The 17,235-nt window shown below is 64.8% G+C and overlaps 1 long non-coding RNA gene across 1 annotated transcript in view; it reads right to left on the bottom strand.

Annotated features, from left to right (window-relative positions):
* The window catches only part of LOC144240325 (uncharacterized), a 34,126-nt gene that overhangs the window by 16,681 nt on the left and 210 nt on the right, over positions 1-17,235 (bottom strand). The window lies entirely within an intron of this gene.

Genomic DNA, 17,235 nt, shown 5'->3' on the forward strand with positions numbered 1-17,235 from the left:
AGCACCGAGGGGACCTGGGGGCTGGCGGGGAGGGGGGGTCAGAGGGCCGGGGCTCCATTGTCCGCCAGGAGCAGCTGGCCTCTCTTCCCTGAACCGGGGTCAGGAATGTTCGCAGCTGCAGACTCACCCTCTGCCCTCCCCCAGCCGGGTGGGGAGGTGGCGGGGAAGGGAGGCGGCGGGGGGCCTGGGGGCAGAGGGCGCAGGGCAGGCACAGNGCCCCTTCACCAAGTGGGGAAACTGAGGGACCCGCCCCGCGCCGGCTGCCTGCAGTCCTGTCTGCCGCCCAGGAGCAAACCTTTGCTGTCTCTTCTCCCCGGACGGGAGCAGCCTCTCCTCCTCCGTGAGGGGATGCAGGCGACACAACCAAAGCCTGCGAGCTCCAGCCCCCGCACCACTGAGCACGTCAGGGCTTTTTGCCGTCCAACCTCTTGACTCTGCATTTTTGTCGTCCCCAAAGTCACCGCTGGGAAGAGCGCACAGTGTGACACCAGGGCCCGGTGTTTGGGAGCCTCCGCGGGCCCAGGCCATGCACCCCAGCAATGCCCTCCCGTCGGGCATTCCGGGTGTTTCCACGGTCTCGAGATCACATGGACGGGACAGTGGCCGGCCCTGCCCCTTACAGGCCATCCCACAACGGAGCCAAAGCCTTCCCGTCCGCTGCGGGCGCGTCCAGACGGGGTCACCCAGGGACAGTCACAACCCGACGGCCTTGGGCCCAGACGGGCTCGGCGGACGACGGCCTCGGGGAGCCGCAGGCAGGTCACCCACCTTCCCCAGTTTGTTCATGAGTCACGCCGGCATCCCTCACACGGCTGCCCGGCCCTACGAGGTGCCAGGTACGAGGGCACCGAGAAGGAAAGTGCGAGCCTCTGCCCACCCCCACGGGACCCGGAGACGGTTAAACTGAGGCTCCAGGCCGGGCCTGCAAGGCGCCCGCCCACCCCAGGGTTATTTTCGGGAGAGGGGGCGGGGGGGGGCAGCCAAGGGAAGTGAGAGAGCGGTGGAGCGGCTCCGGGTGGGGGGAATCGTGCAGCCCACCAGCTGCAGCCCACAGGGGTGCCCCGGGGCGGGCCAGAGCGCGGGACGGAGAGCCAGGCCCCACAGGCCGGGAGCCCTGGTGGGGACACACAGGGCGGAGACGGCAAGCTGGAGGCAGAGGCTGGGGGGCGCGGTCACACGCCGAGGGACGCCTGGGGCCACCGAACGCAGGGAGAGGCGTCCCCTGGGTGCGGGGAAGGACCGTGCCTCGGAGCCTTCAAGGTAGCATGGACCCCTGTGCTGCCACCTTGATCTGGGGCCTCTGCCAGGTGACAGAAGAGGTTTCTGTTGCTGTGAGGCCCTCAGGCTGAGGGGCCGCCCCAGGACACGCGCGCCCGGGTGTCAAACCCCGGGGCCCCGTCCTCTGGGACGCTGCTCAGTGCGCCCCCGTCACGGGGAAGAGTCAGACAGACCTAAAAACCAGCTTGGTGACACCAACCCCACCAGAGACACGGCCGCTCCGGCAAACCACGTCACTGGTGCACAGGGGAGGTCGGAGCTGCCCCTCCCAGGCCCGAGCTGGGCTGAGACAGTTCTGGTCTGTGGGGAATTTCATCATCTCGCAGCTAAAACACTAACCATGACACTGAGGCTTCCTTTCCCGCCTCCCCGGGTCCCTGGAGAGGCCTGCACCGCTGAGCAAAGGCCACGGGGGCCCAGGGCGCGCAGCCACTCAGCAGGGAGGCTCACCCTGAGCTCTGGCCAGAGGGACGTCCCACCGGGAAGCTCTCTCGGGAAGCTTCGCCCCAAACCCCGAAGCGGCACTGCCAACTACTTCCTCGAGCCAGGAAGTCCAGCACCGACATGAGAAGAAAGGGGAAGCTTAGTGCATTATCTCTCCTCTTGGCCGGGAGCCGGCTACACCAGCAGCCGCGGCAGAGGGAGGCACCCCTCCGTCGGGGCGAGGCCCTTTCCTCTCTCCAGGAGGTTTACAGCGTCGGATGCTTTTCCAGCCCAGGCCTGTGGCGCTTTGTCAACCCGACCCTACAACACCCTCCCTTCAGTACAGGAGTCTGGGACCCAGGAAGAAGGCATCTCAGATTCAGAGAGGCGGGGTCCAGATCCGGGTCCAGATTCAGGGTCCTAGACTCTGGGAAAGGGATCCTGGACCAGAGAGAAGCAGGTGCCAGATCCAGGGGGACGGGAGGGCTGCTGCAGGAAGCAGGAAGCAGGAAGCCAGGCCGTGCGCAGGCTGCACTGAGCAGAGCCCCCGCCCCCGTGCCAGGGCAGGAAAAGCCCCCAGGGCCAATGCCCGCTGAGTAGGGGCAGAGCTGGGAACACCAGGCAGGGGAGGTTATACAAGGTGGGGGGAGGGGGTGCCTGAGTCCAAGGAAGGGGGAGCCGGAGGCAGGGGCTGGGAGGAGAGGGGCGGTCATGCAGCCGGGTACCCCAGGGCAGTCCCGAGGCTGACCGACTGCAGACGCTTGTGCAGGAGGCCAGGTGGGCAGAGGGTCCCGCTCCGCTGCCCACGCCCCCGCAGACGTGACCGATCGCACAGCCGCTGAGTGGTGCCCCTCCCTGTCCTTCTCAGGATGGCTTTTCTGGCAGGACGGGCCCAGGACCACATCAGGAACCCTCCACGGAGGCCTGGGGTCAATCTGTGGCCGAAAAGCCAAGGGCAGCAGAGAGGAAGGAAACGGGGTGCTCTAATGGAGAAAACCGCTCCCCTGATGAGAAGCAGGTAGCAGAACGCTGCGGTCTGGGGCTGCAGACCCCACCAGGGGTCTGGAACCCCATCTCCGCCCTGGCCCGACCTCAGGAGATCAGGGATGGGAGGCACCGAGGACGAGTGTGGCCCAGCGCCCAGCTCCTTCCTTCCCCGGGCCCCGCACTCAGGCAGGGCACCAAGGCTACTCTTACTGACCAGGGGTCCGCAACGGCTGCCCCCGCCTTCTGGCCCCAGAGCCAAAGGGCTGGCTTGAGAGCAGACCAGCCAGGAAGGCTCAGTGAGAGCCGGCTAGCTGACCTCTGATCCCCAGAGGGGAGCTTCAGGGGTGCACTTTGCACGGCCGACCCCCACGCCGGCTGGTCCCCAGCACCTCTCAGCCAGCAGCACCTCACTCTTTAAGGAGCAAGGACAAGTCATGACAAGCTGCTCAGGGAACAGCCACGGAAACCCATCCAGGAATAACGTGCTCAGATCGATGAGTCTGAGGGGGGCGGAAGGGCAGCCTCGGGTCCTGAGAGCAGCGGCCCTTGCTCCGCACCCACCCCGAGGACAGGAAAGAGGAACCGCCCCAAAGACCGGCCCCCGCTCTTCGTCCCCTAACCTCCTGACAACCCGGTCCTGGGATACCTGTACCGATGGCCCCTGGCCACCAGTGTCCCCACTCCGGGGGCCTCACGCAAGCCAAAGGCAGGAGGAGCCAGACGATGGTGGGCTCCCCCACCTCAACTGTGCCCACCAGCTCCCCTCTCTGACCCTCCTGGGCACCTGGGGGCAGAGGCTCCAGAACGCAAGGCTGCACAGGGAGAGGCCTGATGGGCAAAGAACCATCCCCGTTGCCCCCCAGGACCCAGGGGCTGGTGCAGAGCGGCTCCGTCCCCCACACTCACCATCCCCGGGGGATGCCCGCCCAGGCCGGCCCTCCCGGCCACATCTCTCCAGGCCCCACCCCGACCCTGCCAGGCTCCCGGGAACTGTACACACGGCTGTCCCTGGGACGATTTTGTCAACACGGAGGAATCAGAGAAGGCCACTCGGAATGGGGACCCCCAGTCAATTGCTTCCTTGACCGGGTTGCTAGAAATCGTGGTTTGGGACTGTCTGTCTCAATGTTCATTCCCTGCTCACTAAAGATGCCCTCCAGCTTCAAAAGGTCACATGGCAGGTTTGCCTGGGGGGGCCGGCTCCATCTCATCACCCAAGGCTCCTCCTGGAGGATTCGTTTCATCAGCCCTGGCTACGCACGTGCGCACGCGCGCGCGCACACACACACACACTGTGCACACCTCAGCGCCGGCCACGCCCCTGCTCACAAGGCTCCCAGGCCCACGCTCATTTCGGAGACGGCAGAACTCAAAGAAAATACCTACTTGGAATGGATGAAATAACGTGCACAGGAAACCACGTGGGGCAGACGCAGCAGGGACGAAAGCAGGTTGCCACGTGGGGAGTGAGGCAACAGCCCCAGCTCCTCGGGGACGCACCGGGGACGCACAGGTGACTGCACAGTGTTCCCCTGGCTGGCAGGCAGACCGGCAAGCCTTACGTACGTACGTGTGCGTGTGTCCGGAACCATCCGCACTGGGGCCCGCAGAGGGGAGGGACCACTCGTGGACAGGCGGTGGCCATCCAGGGTCCCCACCCACAGCGTCACCCCGAGAGGCCCGACTATCCCTCAAGGGACACCGCAGACAACCGTGGTCCCCTCCCCCTGACAGCGATGCCAATGCCCTGCTACGCACTGCCTCCCATTACAGTGGGGAGGAAGGGGGTGAGGGGCAGGGAGCCCGTCCCGGGTCTCCAAGTGGAGACAGTGTCAAACAGGGGTGCCCGGCCGGAGTCCCAGGGCCCGCCCCTGCCCGAGCTCGGGCCTCGAGAATGAGACACCAGGCAGCTATTCCGTGCGGCCATGGAGTCACGGCACAAGCTCCCCACTGAACAGATCGACGAGGCCGGCAGGTTGCCATCCACAGAGCCCGCTGTGATGCTGTTTCCCGATTAAAGCTTTATTGAATCAATAGCGATGAAGCAATCTCGAAGAGATCAATGGAAAGCAGAGCCCTTGTGAAGCAAAAACACCTTCCAGGGGCAAAAACCACTTAAAAATAACACGCAACTATTCTGGACTTGTGGTGGCCTCCCTGGGTCTCTGCAAAGGTCCCTCATGTCCCCTGCACGTGCTGGGATTGTGCCTCCCGGGGGGGGGGAGCGATTCACCTGTTTACACCCCGAATCCAGCACGCACTCGTGGAAGCTAAGCTGGTAGCCGACCAGAGAACATAATCACCAAGGAAGGAGGGTCCAGGTTGAAGGCCAGTGCTCAGGGAAAGGGTTTCCTGCCGAGGCCCCGAGCAAGGCCGCACATTGCAGCTGGGGCCAGCGCCGCCCCCCCAAGTCCAGCCTGGACACTGCTGTGGTCAGCCACACAGAGACCGGAATAAAAGCAGGAAGCTCAAAGCCAGACAGAGAGCACAACGGGGTGGGGCCGAAACGTCCCACCACCGCGGCTCAGGGCAGATTCCGGACAGACCGCTGGGAGAGCCAGGCCCTCCCTGGGCCACCCGCCAACGGCAGACCTTGAGCCCCACCATCCACCCCACTGCCCGAGCCTCACTTCAGGGCACCCTCCTCGCCCCACGTCCGGTGGATGACCGGCTCCACCCCGCCTCCCCCACAGCCTGGAGCCCTGAGCTTCTCTCCCTCCCCCCACCCGCCTCCCACCCCGGCCAGGCCTGATCCGTTTCCCTGCTGCGGTGACCGCGTCCGCCTCCCGGGCTGCGGCCTCCAATCCACTCCCAGCACTGAGGCCAAGGCAGAACCTTTTCTCTTTATTATCATTTTTTTAAATGTTTATTTTTCGAGACAGAGAAAGAGACAGAGTGCAAGCAGAGGAGGGGCAGAGAGAGAGGGAGACACAGACTCTGAAGCAGCTCCAGGCTCCGAGCTGTCAGCACAGAACCCGACGCGGGGCTCGAACTCACCAGCCCCAAGATTATGACTTGAGCCAAAGCCAGACCGTTTCACCAAGTGAGCCCCCCAGGCAGAACTTTCTGATGCCAAATCCAGGATATCACATTCTCTGCAGCCCCTTCTGTGACCCCTCGGCACCCCTGGACGGAGCCACCCACCCACTGTGCTGCCTCCCTGCAGCCTTGAAGGCAGTGGCTCTGGATTCCTCTGACCTCCCCTTCCAGGTGACTGCTGCCCCCCTCAGGCCCCCCCCACAAGACTCTGAGCTCCCAGAGGAATTGCTGGCCTCACCCATCTTTCCCTTGCACTGAGGGCCAGGGTCACGGGCAGCAGGTGCTCCATAAACGTTGAGCTGGAAGGTCCAGAGGTCCCGTGGGAGCTGCAGGAGCTGGCGGAGCCCGGGAAGACCCCTTAAAGGAAGAGGAGAGCAGACAGGAGGCGGGGACAGAAGGTGCCCTCCCCCAGAATCTGGCTGCCAGGAAGACCACCACCCATTTCAAGAAAGGCCGGGGCCCCATTGCACCACACAGGGACCCACAAGGACACCAGGGCCTGCTGGGAGCCAGGGACAGAGGCGCACACCACGGCCCCATACTCTGGGGACCTCACCCGATCGCACAGCAGCACGTTTCACAGGTGAGCCAAGCGGGGTACGGGCAGGGTGGGGGGAGGGGCCACTGAGAAGCGTGTCCGGGGCGCACGTGGCCACGTCAGCGGCGGGGCAGGTCTGAGCTGGGGCTAAGCGTGGCTCCCGACACCACGACCCCCCTTCTTCGGCTGAAGGGGGAAACACGGCCGGGGGGCCTGGGTGTAAGGGTCCCTTGGGCACGTGAGGCTCCAAGGCGGGCTTCCCCCGCTTCGCCCCGGCCACGCTGGGCCCGCACAGCCATCCTCCAGGGGACCCAAGCCGGGCGGGCACACGCTCCAGCNCAGAGGCAGGCCATGCGCTGGCCACCATGTCCCTGCGGCCACCAGACGGCAAAGCAGCAGAAAGGCTGGAGACCGGAGCCGCTCCGCTGGGCGAGGCAAGACGTGATGGTGACACGCTGGCTGCCCGGCCGGGGACACTTGCCACCTGCCGGTCACACGTGCAGGAGGGAGGCCTCGGGGTGGGGATCCCAGAGCTGCCCAGGAGTGAGGTCCCCGGCATGAACGGAAGCAGCCGTTCGACAGCCATCTGTGCCTGGACCCGCCGCCCAGCCAGAGTGGGTGCACAGGGCGGACCGAGCTCCGCAGGCCAAGCCCCAGAACCCTCAGCCCCGGCCGGGAGAGTGGACGCAGGCCCCCTCACTGCCTGCCGGAGGTGGCCGGCGTCGCCCAGACCTGTCGGGGGTGCAGACGGGCACAGAGGGGACAGCCTTCCGGAAGGCCCAGCGCAGACAGCAGACTGCATCCCCCCCTCGCCGCCTCCTGACCCCAAAGTCCACCCAGATTCGTTCGCACATGCACGCAGTTCCAGAAACCAGTCCTGGAAATGCAGTCGGGCCTCACGAGGCACTGCAGAGCCAACAGGCGTGAGCTCGCGTGCGCACAAGTGCTGCCGGCGGAAGGCGAGTTCTATGGCCTGGATTTACCGACACGCTTATTCTCTCCCAGGCGAGGCACCCGTCCTCCGCGGCCGGCCCCTCGGAAGCGGCGGGAAGCCCACCGCCCGGACACGGGCGCCTCACGGGGAGTGTCAGCAGGACGGGCGGCCGGGGACCAGGAGCGTGGCAGCCCGCGCGGGAACACAGTCCCCTCCCCACCTCGCTGTGTGCGCGGGTTCACCCGCGCTGGACCCTCGCATCCATGGAGCCCCACAGTCCTCACCCTCTCCCATCTGGCTTCTCTCCCTCCGCACGTTTCCGAGGCTCGTCCACACTGCAGCACCTGTCAGACTGATTCCTCTGATGGCTGCCTCCTTATCCCTGGTCTGCAGAGACCCCACGTTTATCGGTTCGCCCACCGAGAAAGAGTGTTTCTCCCCCATCCTACGAGGGAGGACACCGAGGGCGCACGGCGCTCAGCAGCAGAGCCAGGGCGCCGGCCCTGAGCCCTCGCCACAACGACATGCCAGACACCTCGAGGGACCGGGGCCCCGTCTGCAGCCGGGAGCACAGAGGCCCGGGGGGAGCAGCCGCGGGGTCACACCCCGCTGCCCTGCCTCGAGCCTGCTTCCTCTGAGCTCTGGGCTGAGAACAAGTAAAACCGAAGGTCTCCGTGGCAGCTCGTGTGTGAAGCCATCATCTGCACAGGAAAAGAGCTCAGAGCTGGGCCGTCTCGTCCCTCGCTGCAGTGACTGCTAGCTGTCCTGTCTGCGGCGCCTGCGGCCAGAGAGGCTGGGGCTGGGGGCACACAGATGCCCACCTCGGGCAGGGAGGGGTAAAGTAAGAGTGGGAGGAGCTTAGGGGCAAGGGAGGGAGGGTCTCCCGATGTGGGTGCCGTGGGCCCGATGTGGGTGCCGTGGGCCTGAGGGACCAGAACCTGCTGCCTGGGGACCTGACACAGGCTGCAAAGACACGAAAGCTTCCTAGGTGCCCCGTGAGCCCGGGACACATGGCGATGGCCCCGGGACCCAGACACCCGCTTGTACAGTTATGAGATGGGACTCCCCATTCCCGGTGGGGCGCAGGGGGCCCTCAGCAAACAGCCCGCCAGCCCCAGGGCCCAGCTCACAGGAGCACCGCCAAGGACCACAGCCAACCCCGCGGGGATGAGCCAGAGAGGCCTCGAGCCTCGGCACTCTGGTGTGGGGGGGGGAGGTGGCAGGCCGTGGGGACCCTGGCAGGTGGCTCGGCCCTTGCACCTCTGCAGAGGCCCCTCTCCCTGGGGCCACTGGCCACCGCGTGCTGGGCCGGGCGCCTACACCACCCTCCCCTGGCAGCGTCCTGCGTCTACACGTCAGCTGTGACAGGCGGGTATCTGGGCAACAGAAGTGCATGCACCAGAACGGGAGCGCGCTTAGGGAGGAGACCACGCAGAGGCAGGGCTGGGGCGCGGGGGGCGCGGGGGCAGGCTGACACCCGGAACNCCACCCCCGGCACAGGGACCCCTGGGGGCTCGGACCGGCACCCTCCCTGCCACCTGCCGCATCTCAGGGACGTGCTGTCCTGGGTGGCAGAGCCACGAACACGCCGGGACACAGCCCGGCAGGGACTGACCGTCTTCTGACAGCGGAGGACAGGCAGGCGTCCCCTCCGCGCGCTGCTGACGGTGACACAGGCCTCGAGGGACATGGGGTGGGCCCCCCACTCCTGGAAAGAGCCGGAGGCTGACGAGCCCGGCGGACGGAACGGGAGGACAGGTGGGAGACGCTCTGCTGAGACTCGGGTGCTGGCTGCCCCCGGAGCCAGAAGCTCAAAACCCAGCGAACCGAAGGCAGCTTCCCAGGCCTCAGGTTTGGGGTGGCTCAGGGGGAAGACAGGCAGGTGTGTTGAAAGTAATTCCTCGGATCCTGATATAAACTCCGGGAAGACCGGCAAGTGAGCCCCACCGAACAGTGAGGGAGGCGGGGGGCCACCACCCCAGGTGCCGAGGGCAGTGCCCGGGGCCGGCCCGCCGCCTCCACGGCTGCACTTGTGACTCTAGTTTAGCTTTTGGATCCAGACCCCAAAACAGCAGCCACAGGACACAGGGTCCCTGAGAGCACAGAGGGCGGGGGGCTCCTCCAGGCTGCCAGGGGGCCCATCCAGGAGGCGGACAAGGACCAGCCCAGCCAAGAGGTGCAGGTGCGACCCTGCCCGAAATCCTCTTCCTGTCGTGCTGAGGGGCACGCAGGGGTGTCCGGGGAGCGGGGCCACGTGTCACCTTACCAAATCCAGACGGGGAGGAGAGCTTGGGGTCCCCTAAGCCAAACCCCATGGGGTGACAGTCAGAAAGCCCCACTGCCCATGGGGGTCAGGCGCTGGGAGAGAAAATGGGCTCCCCACGGGGGCTCCACCAAAGGGGACCCCAGGGCGCGTGAAGGAGGGGCCGCCCCGCAGCCGTCCCGAGCCAAGGGAGGATGCCGAGGACCCCGAGCCAGGAGCCATGGCGGCTCACAGCAGGACAGCCGGGTGCTGAGCAGGGAGGCCCCGCACCCAGAGAACCCGGCTTCAGGCACCCCCCCAAACAGGGGTGAGTGCACCCGAGAGGTGCATTCCCCAGTTCCAGAAATGGCATCTGGAGAGAGAAGGCAGGGCTGTGCGGGACCCGGTCAGAACACCCGACGAGGAGGGGCCGCTGTCACCTCCGGAGTGTCCTGACAGGCAGCCCCTGCTGGATGGCTCCGCGTTGGAAAGCGCCCCTTTCGTCTCCTCGAGAGCCCCCCTTGCCGTCTCCTCCTCTGGAAGGTCAGGGACACAGTGTCAGGGGTCTCCGTTTCTTGCGCCCAACACCAATGAGCATGTGACCTCGAATGGGGAGCAAAAATGACACTGAGCCCCGCCCCCCCAGCACCAGGGAGCAGGCGAGGAGACAGGCCCAGAGCCACGCAGCCACGAGGGCAGGGCCGGGCAGCCCTGGGCCACCCCCGGACTCGGGCCCTGTGCAGCCACCGGCCTCCTCACCGGTGGGGACCGTCCAAGGGCTGCTGTGCAGGTTGGCAAGAGGCCTCGCCCTCCACACAGCTGTGTGACCTTGGGCAGCCCCCTTAACCTCTCCATTAACTGCCCAACACGGTGCCTCATGGGGTCTCCTAAGGCCCAGGGATGTGCCAGTGCTGGGCAGTCAGGGGACAAACCCTCCCAGGACAGGGCACGGCTGGCAGCAGTGACTTAGAATACCCGGGGCGCCCGGGGGGCTCAGTCGGTTAGGTGTCCGACTTCGGCTCAGGTCATGATCTCGCAGTTCATGGGTTCGAGCCCCGCGACGGGCTCTGTTCTGACAGCGCAGAGCCTGGAGCCTGTTTCAGATTCTGTGTCTCCTCCCTCTGCCCCTCCGCTGCTCACACGTGCTCTCTCTCTCTCAAAAATATACATTTAACAAAAAAGTGTTTTGCAAAACTAAAGTACCTGGGGGCCCACCTCGGCAGCAACCGCGGGTCTCCAGCCTTCACTTCCCTAACACCATCCAGTTCCAAGGCCAGCCCCCCACGAGGCCGCCCACAGTCCCCGCCTCCTGTACCAGCTAAGGACTAACAGCCCCCAAACGAGGCGACAGCAAACCCTGCATCTGTCCCTGCCTCCCGCACGCGCCAGCACGGAGCTTCTGGGAGGGAAGCAGCAAAGAGAGGGTGTAAGAACCTTCCAGGAGGCACCCGGCACGAGGCAGGGACGGCGCCAGGCCCGCGTTCTCCCATCAAATGCTCCCAGCAGCCGGCAAGGCACCCACAGGTGTCCCCTTTTCAGACGAGGAGACCGGGATTCAGCCAGGCCGGTGTCCCCGCCGCCACGGAGATCCCCACTGGAGCCGCGTGGCCGATGGCGGCAGTCCCTCCGCGGCCGCATCAAAGTGGGGCCGGGGGCCGAGCCCACCACGAGAATGAGGCAAGATCGTGGCCCCAGGCTTCGGCACGGTTCCTGGCACAAGGTCAAGGTGGAGAGGCTTTGTTCTTACTGAGCACTTCCTGCTGCAGGAGCCGGTGCCAAGGGCCCCGATACAAAGGGAGACAGGAGCCCAGGGGCCAGGGCTCCATCACAGGCCCCAGGACAGGCCCCAAGCGCCGCAGGCGAGCCCACTGCCTGGCTTTGCGCGGGCCACAAAGCGAAGGCAGGCTTCCGTGTTTTTAAACGGTTGGGGGAAAAAATCAAAAGAATAATATTCAGCAGCACATGACAACAATGTGAAATTCAAATTTCATTCCCCATAAAGTTTACTGGCACACAGCCACACTCACTCATTTACGGATCGTCCACGGCCGCCTTCACACCAGCAGGCCAGAGTTGAGTGGTTACGACAGAGACTGTCTGGCCCACAAGGCCTCAAATATTTACTGGCTGGCCCTCCACACGAGATGAGTGCCCACCCCCGCTCTGGGAGCAGGGTGCTNCTCCATCACAGGCCCCAGGACAGGCCCCAGGCGCCGCAGGCGAGCCCACTGCCTGGCTTTGCGCGGGCCACAAAGCGAAGGAAGGCTTCCGTGTTTTTAAACGGTTGGGGGAAAAAATCAAAAGAATAATATTCAGCAGCACATGACAACAATGTGAAATTCAAATTTCATTCCCCATAAAGTTTACTGGCACACAGCCACACTCACTCATTTACGGATCGTCCACGGCCGCCTTCACACCAGCAGGCCAGAGTTGAGTGGTTACGACAGAGACTGTCTGGCCCACAAGGCCTCAAATATTTACTGGCTGGCCCTCCACACGAGATGAGTGCCCACCCCTGCTCTGGGAGCAGGGTGCTGGTGGTCAGCAGGGGTGCTGGGGAGAGAGGGATGGCCTCAGGGGGGGCCAGGCCGGCAGGGCTGAGTCTGGGTCTCTGCCGAAACCAGAGCCCCACCAGCGCGGGCGGCCCCGGGGCGTCCCACCCTCAGACTCAGAAAGCCACAGACACCGACGTGGCCCAGACACAGGGCCAGGAGGAAGGGGCTGGAGGGCATCGCGCCACTGACCACCCAGAGCAGGCCCCGGTGCCTCTCTGGCCAGGACGAGCGAGTCCTTCCAGGACGAGCAAGGGAGGGGACCTCCTTGGCCACCCTGTCCACATGCAAGAAAGAGCTCAAACGAGGCGCTGGCGAGGGAGGGTTGTGGGGGGAGCCTCACCACGTCTGCTTGTCCTTGTCAGGCCCCCAGCAAGGCTGGAGCCCCCACGTTTGGCCCCAGGCTCAGCAGACCCCCCCACTCCCGGCAGCGAGGCGCCCATCTCCGGGGCCCAGACTCCGGTCCTCGCTCAGGACGACAAGCTTCCGGGCTCCATCCCAGCCCACCGAGGCCAATGCCGGGCTGCGGCGTCCTGAGACCCGGGGCAGATGAGGGCCCAGGGCTTCNCCAGGTGTCCTCACCACACTAAGGAGCCTTTTCAGGCACTTTGCATAATCTCCCCCCCACCCCCGCCCATATCAAATTTCCACACGATGGAGGTGCTGTGGATCTGGTTTGTACGCATGCGCATCTGTGCTTTAGTACACATAAAAAGAACTCGACTTCTCTACCCCCAAAGATCTGATTTCCAACAAGGTCCTATCACCCGTTGTTGAGAACGCATGAAATTAAATAACATGTATCATTAAAAGTAGAGTTCTGCATTCTTTTTACTTTTTTCACGCCATCAGCAGGAGTTTTAAATACAGACCCGGCTCACTTGCGTTGACCAGCACTGATACACATCGAAAACACAGACAACTGTAAACGTGTCCAGATACACATGCACACAGCACACACGTACGCCTGTGTGTACTCACAGACACACACACACACAGACCACCAGCTCTGACCAAGGAGAGCGCCCCGCGGCGGTGTGCGCGCGGCACCCAGATCTCGCTTCTGAACACCCGTGTCCGCGAGGGAGGCCGGCCGACTCCGAGCAGGGACAACGGAGAATACAGAAGGAGCCTGGACGAGTAGCGCCAGGAAGGAGGGCCGTGCGCCCAAGACGCTGCGAACGTGTCAAAAAGGCGCACGGAAGACTGAAGCAGTTCCCGGGTGGGTCGAACCCAAGACAGCACGAGCGTGAAAACAAGTGACGACGGTAACAGACTTGACCCGTGGAATAAAACAGGGAACCGGGATCCGAACTGGCGGAGAGAGGGAGGGAGGAAGAGAAGAAAGAGGAAGGAACGACTGGAGGCGCACCNCGAACCCAAGAGAGCACGAGCGCGAAAACAAGTGACGACGGTAACAGACTTTACCCGTGGAATAAAACAGGGAACCAGGATCCGAACTGGCGGAAAGAGAGGGAGGGAGGAAGAGAAGAAAGAGGAAGGAACGACTGGAGGCGCACCTTGTCCCAAGTCCCTTCCTGAGAAAAGCTATGAGTGACGGGGGACAGGAGCTCTCTGCGCAGGCGCAGAGCCCGCAGCCAGTCCCGAGGGCACGCAGAGGGACCCCGCAGAGGGACCCCATTCTGCAGCTAAAGGCACCTGGGGCCTGCAGGATGCCAGGGTCGTGAAAATCAAGGGAAGGCTGAGGGGCCGTCCCAGACGCAGGGGCGAAGAGGAGGGCAGCCAGCCCTTCGGGCCGCCCCTTTTGCTGAACCGGCATTTCAGGGTGCATTTCGGGGGACACCCGTTGAGGCGTGAGTGACTGAGAGGCTGCGCTGCCCTCCCGGGGGGCAATGCCCTTGTTTGGGGGCAACATGCCAAAACACTCGGGGACCGCGTGACCCACTCCCCTCCCCTGGGTGGAGAAAAAGTGACGTGTGCAGCGCGCAGGGCTTGTCCGTAAGTCCGACGTGCTCTCAGAATTGAGAGGCCCCCGGTTTCCATGACACGAGGCTTGCTCCCTGCGCCGCTGCCCTGGCATTGCACGCCTCGGCCTCAGGAGCCGGGCCGCGGGCAGGCCGCTTCTGCAGCCCCAGGCGTCGGGGCGACCCCGCAGGCACCCCCTCTGGCCTGGCGGCGGCCCCTGGCCCCTCGGCAAGCACAAAGCTGCCTTGGGAAGAAGGAACACAGCGGCGAAGGTGCAAAGGAACAAAGGGGCGCCCGACTCCGCGGGACCCCGAGACGACAGCTTGGAGGGGCCGGGGAGGAGGGGACGGGAAACACACAGCTCCTGGGCTTGCCGAGTGCACAGAAGCGTGGCACCCACTGGGAGGTGCAAGGTTAGCCACACACCCGGGTCTGCCGGGGGCCACGGCCAGGCTCGCCACGCCTGGGGCAGGAGGGGCCATAGACCAGCTCCTCCGGGAAGAACCAGGCTACGAGGAAGGGGAGGTCTAGCAGCAGCAGGGACGCGGCACGTGACGGCGAAGGTCCGGGGCCCCGGGGGCGGCGAGCACGAGGCAGGGTCGGGAAGGGGCTGCCGCCGGAGGGGTGCGCAGGAGAGGAAGCCCGGTGGGCCCCGGGGTCCCACTCCCGTCCCCGCAGACAGGCTTCCGGGGAGGAGGCCGCCAGGGCGGTGTGGGCCGGGGCTGGCCGGGTGGTGCCCTCCAGGTTCAAACTGCCGACCCAACGCAAGGGCTGTGTGCTGGCATCAGCCACCTGGGGACCTCACGGCCAGAGCCGCCCGGACACACGTGATCCCTCATTAGGATCAGCAGATTGTGGCCCTACCTAATTAGCTTAATTAAACCCAAGGTGGCTTCCAGGCATTTTGGATTAAAAAAAAAAAGGAAGAAAATGAAAGCACACAGCCCGCCAGCTCCAGGAGGCAGGACAAAGGGGCAACTCGGATCCTCTGCGAACACCTTCTCCAGCTCTGTACACAGCAGGCGCTCATAAGCGCACACGCTCTGACGCTCCTTGGGGGCAGCTGAGGTCAACTCAGAGTGCAGGGGCCTTCCACACGCTGTTGCCCGAAAACACGACGTCACCGTGAGCAGCCAGCGCGGCCTTCTGAGCGAGGGAACATCCCGGCAGCCTCTGGGAGCGGCCACGCGGCGGGAGGAGGCGACAGGAGCGCCCATGCGAAAGTCAGCGGGACAGCTTAGGGAAGTCTCGCGGAACCCACTTCGTTCCAAGCCCGAGAAGGGAGATCTCCTGGTGGCCTAGGGTCACCACTTAGGATCTGTGAGAGCCGGGCCAAGTCCCTCCACCTCTCTGAGCTGCGGCCGCCTCGTCTATAGAACAGGGGTGGCGCACCCCCACCCAGGATGGAGCCTCGCCCGGGGTGGGGGGGGCCAGTAAGAAAGGGAAACTTCGATTTGCCTTGTGACGGAACCTCCGAGGACCCACAGGACACCTTCCCTCCCGCCTCCAGGGACAGCGAGGAGCTCTCCGAATGACAAAGAACAGCGACACAGGGGGGCCTCCGAGCCCCCTTCCCACACCAGGCACAGCCATTCCTGGCAAAGAGGATTGTGTCTCGAACTGTGAGTGTGGAGAGGGAGCCAGCCCACTAGCCCCCTGGCCCAGGGAACGCAGGCTCGAGGAGCACCTGCGGCCGTCCTGCGCCAGCAACAGACATACAAAGATGGGGTGACCCCCTCCATCCCCCACAAGGTGACCTGTGGGCTGAGGTCAGGGAGACCAGCCCTCAGCCAAGAGAGTGATACCTACCAGTATCCAGGTGAACCCCCCAAAATCATTAACGTTAAGTCAGCACTGCACGGAGGACGTTCTCTGCCTTCCCCCGTGGAATCCTCACTGCATGCCTATGTGGTGGCTACTACCGCCATTCCCATTAAACAGATGGGGAAACTGAGGCCCCAAAGGTGGTCGCCTACCTGCAGGGCGACAGTGCCAGGTTTCAATCAGCACATGTCCATGAGGACACGTAGACGCTCGCCCCTCCAGTTCTCCCTGGCACTGAGTCCCCCACAATGTCCCTTCGCCCAGGCTGGGACACAGGGGCTCAAAGGCGCTGTGCTAGTGTCAGTGTCACTGCCCCACGGACGTCTGTGGCCTTCAAGCACAGGGGCTGAGCCAAGCCCCCTGCCACAGCCAGGGCCCCCTCCTCCCCCACCCTGCCCAAACCACAGCTGGAAACGGGCAGCGCCAGCCTCTGCTGTGTTCCCACCCACCCCAGGCTGTGTCTGTGCCCCAGCCTCCCCGCCAATCAGCCAGGAAACCCGTCAGGAGCTAGCAAGCCCGGGCAGCTTCACGGCCAAAAGCAGACACGCTCCCGCCCATGGCCGGCTCTGCCCTCGGCAACCCTTCCTGCCCTCAGTGTCTCCATCCCAGCCCCCAGAGGGGAGGACAGCGGGGAGGAACGGATTTACGAGAGCTTTCTTTCAGCAGCAGGGCACCTGGCCCCAGGGACTCCGGGCTGGCTAGCGTGACAGCTGGCTCCGGGGAAGCCCAAAGACCGCATGCCCGCACCCCCAGGCGCCCTCCCAGGCTGTCTGCGTCCCGTGGTCCTGGGCCGAGTGGGAGCGCAGCCCCCCTGCCCTCTCAGGGCTTCTCTTTGTCAGCAGCCACCCCCCTCCTCTCCCCGGAGGAGGGGGGGTGCCCCCATCTCCTAGGAAACGCAGTCACAGCCAAAGGGCAGAGGCCATGCAGCCCAGCCTGGAAAAGCCGTGACTCACTCCATCCCTCCTTCTCCCTAGCCTGTTTTCCGATGTCACACACGAATGGCCGTTGTCCACGCGGACTTGCCGAGGGCCACAGAGGAAGGGGGCTTCGGGCTAACAGGAAGGTGGGTCCTTCACGCAGCTGGCCAGACCCCGGCTGGCCCCCTGGCCGTCCTGAGCACCCAGGACCCCTTCACATGGAGCCGGGGTGGGCGCTCCGGGACTCCGGAGGGCAGGACCGGGGCTCCATTCTGCTTAAGTCTTAGCCAAGTTCCCTTTAAGGGGCCAAGAAAAGCAGCTCCCGCCAGCCGCGCAGACATTTTCCTGCCGGCCTGCAGCCACACGCGCTCCGCCACGACAAAGGCCACACTCGAGGGTGACCGGGGAGCCACGGGGGGCTCCCGCTCGCACGAACTTGTGCGGCCCCGTCCAAGAGGCGGCGCCCCAAGCCCACCCGCTCCCTCCGGCCGCGCCGGCGTGTCCTCCACGGTCCAGTCCACCAGGCGCGAAGCCCGAGGGCGCGACGCCGGACGAGGCCCCCGGGCGTGGCG

This window comes from Crocuta crocuta, unplaced genomic scaffold, assembly GCF_008692635.1.
Source record: "Crocuta crocuta isolate KB4526 unplaced genomic scaffold, BGI_CrCroc_1.0 scaffold458, whole genome shotgun sequence".
NCBI classification, from domain to species: Eukaryota; Metazoa; Chordata; class Mammalia; order Carnivora; family Hyaenidae; genus Crocuta; species Crocuta crocuta.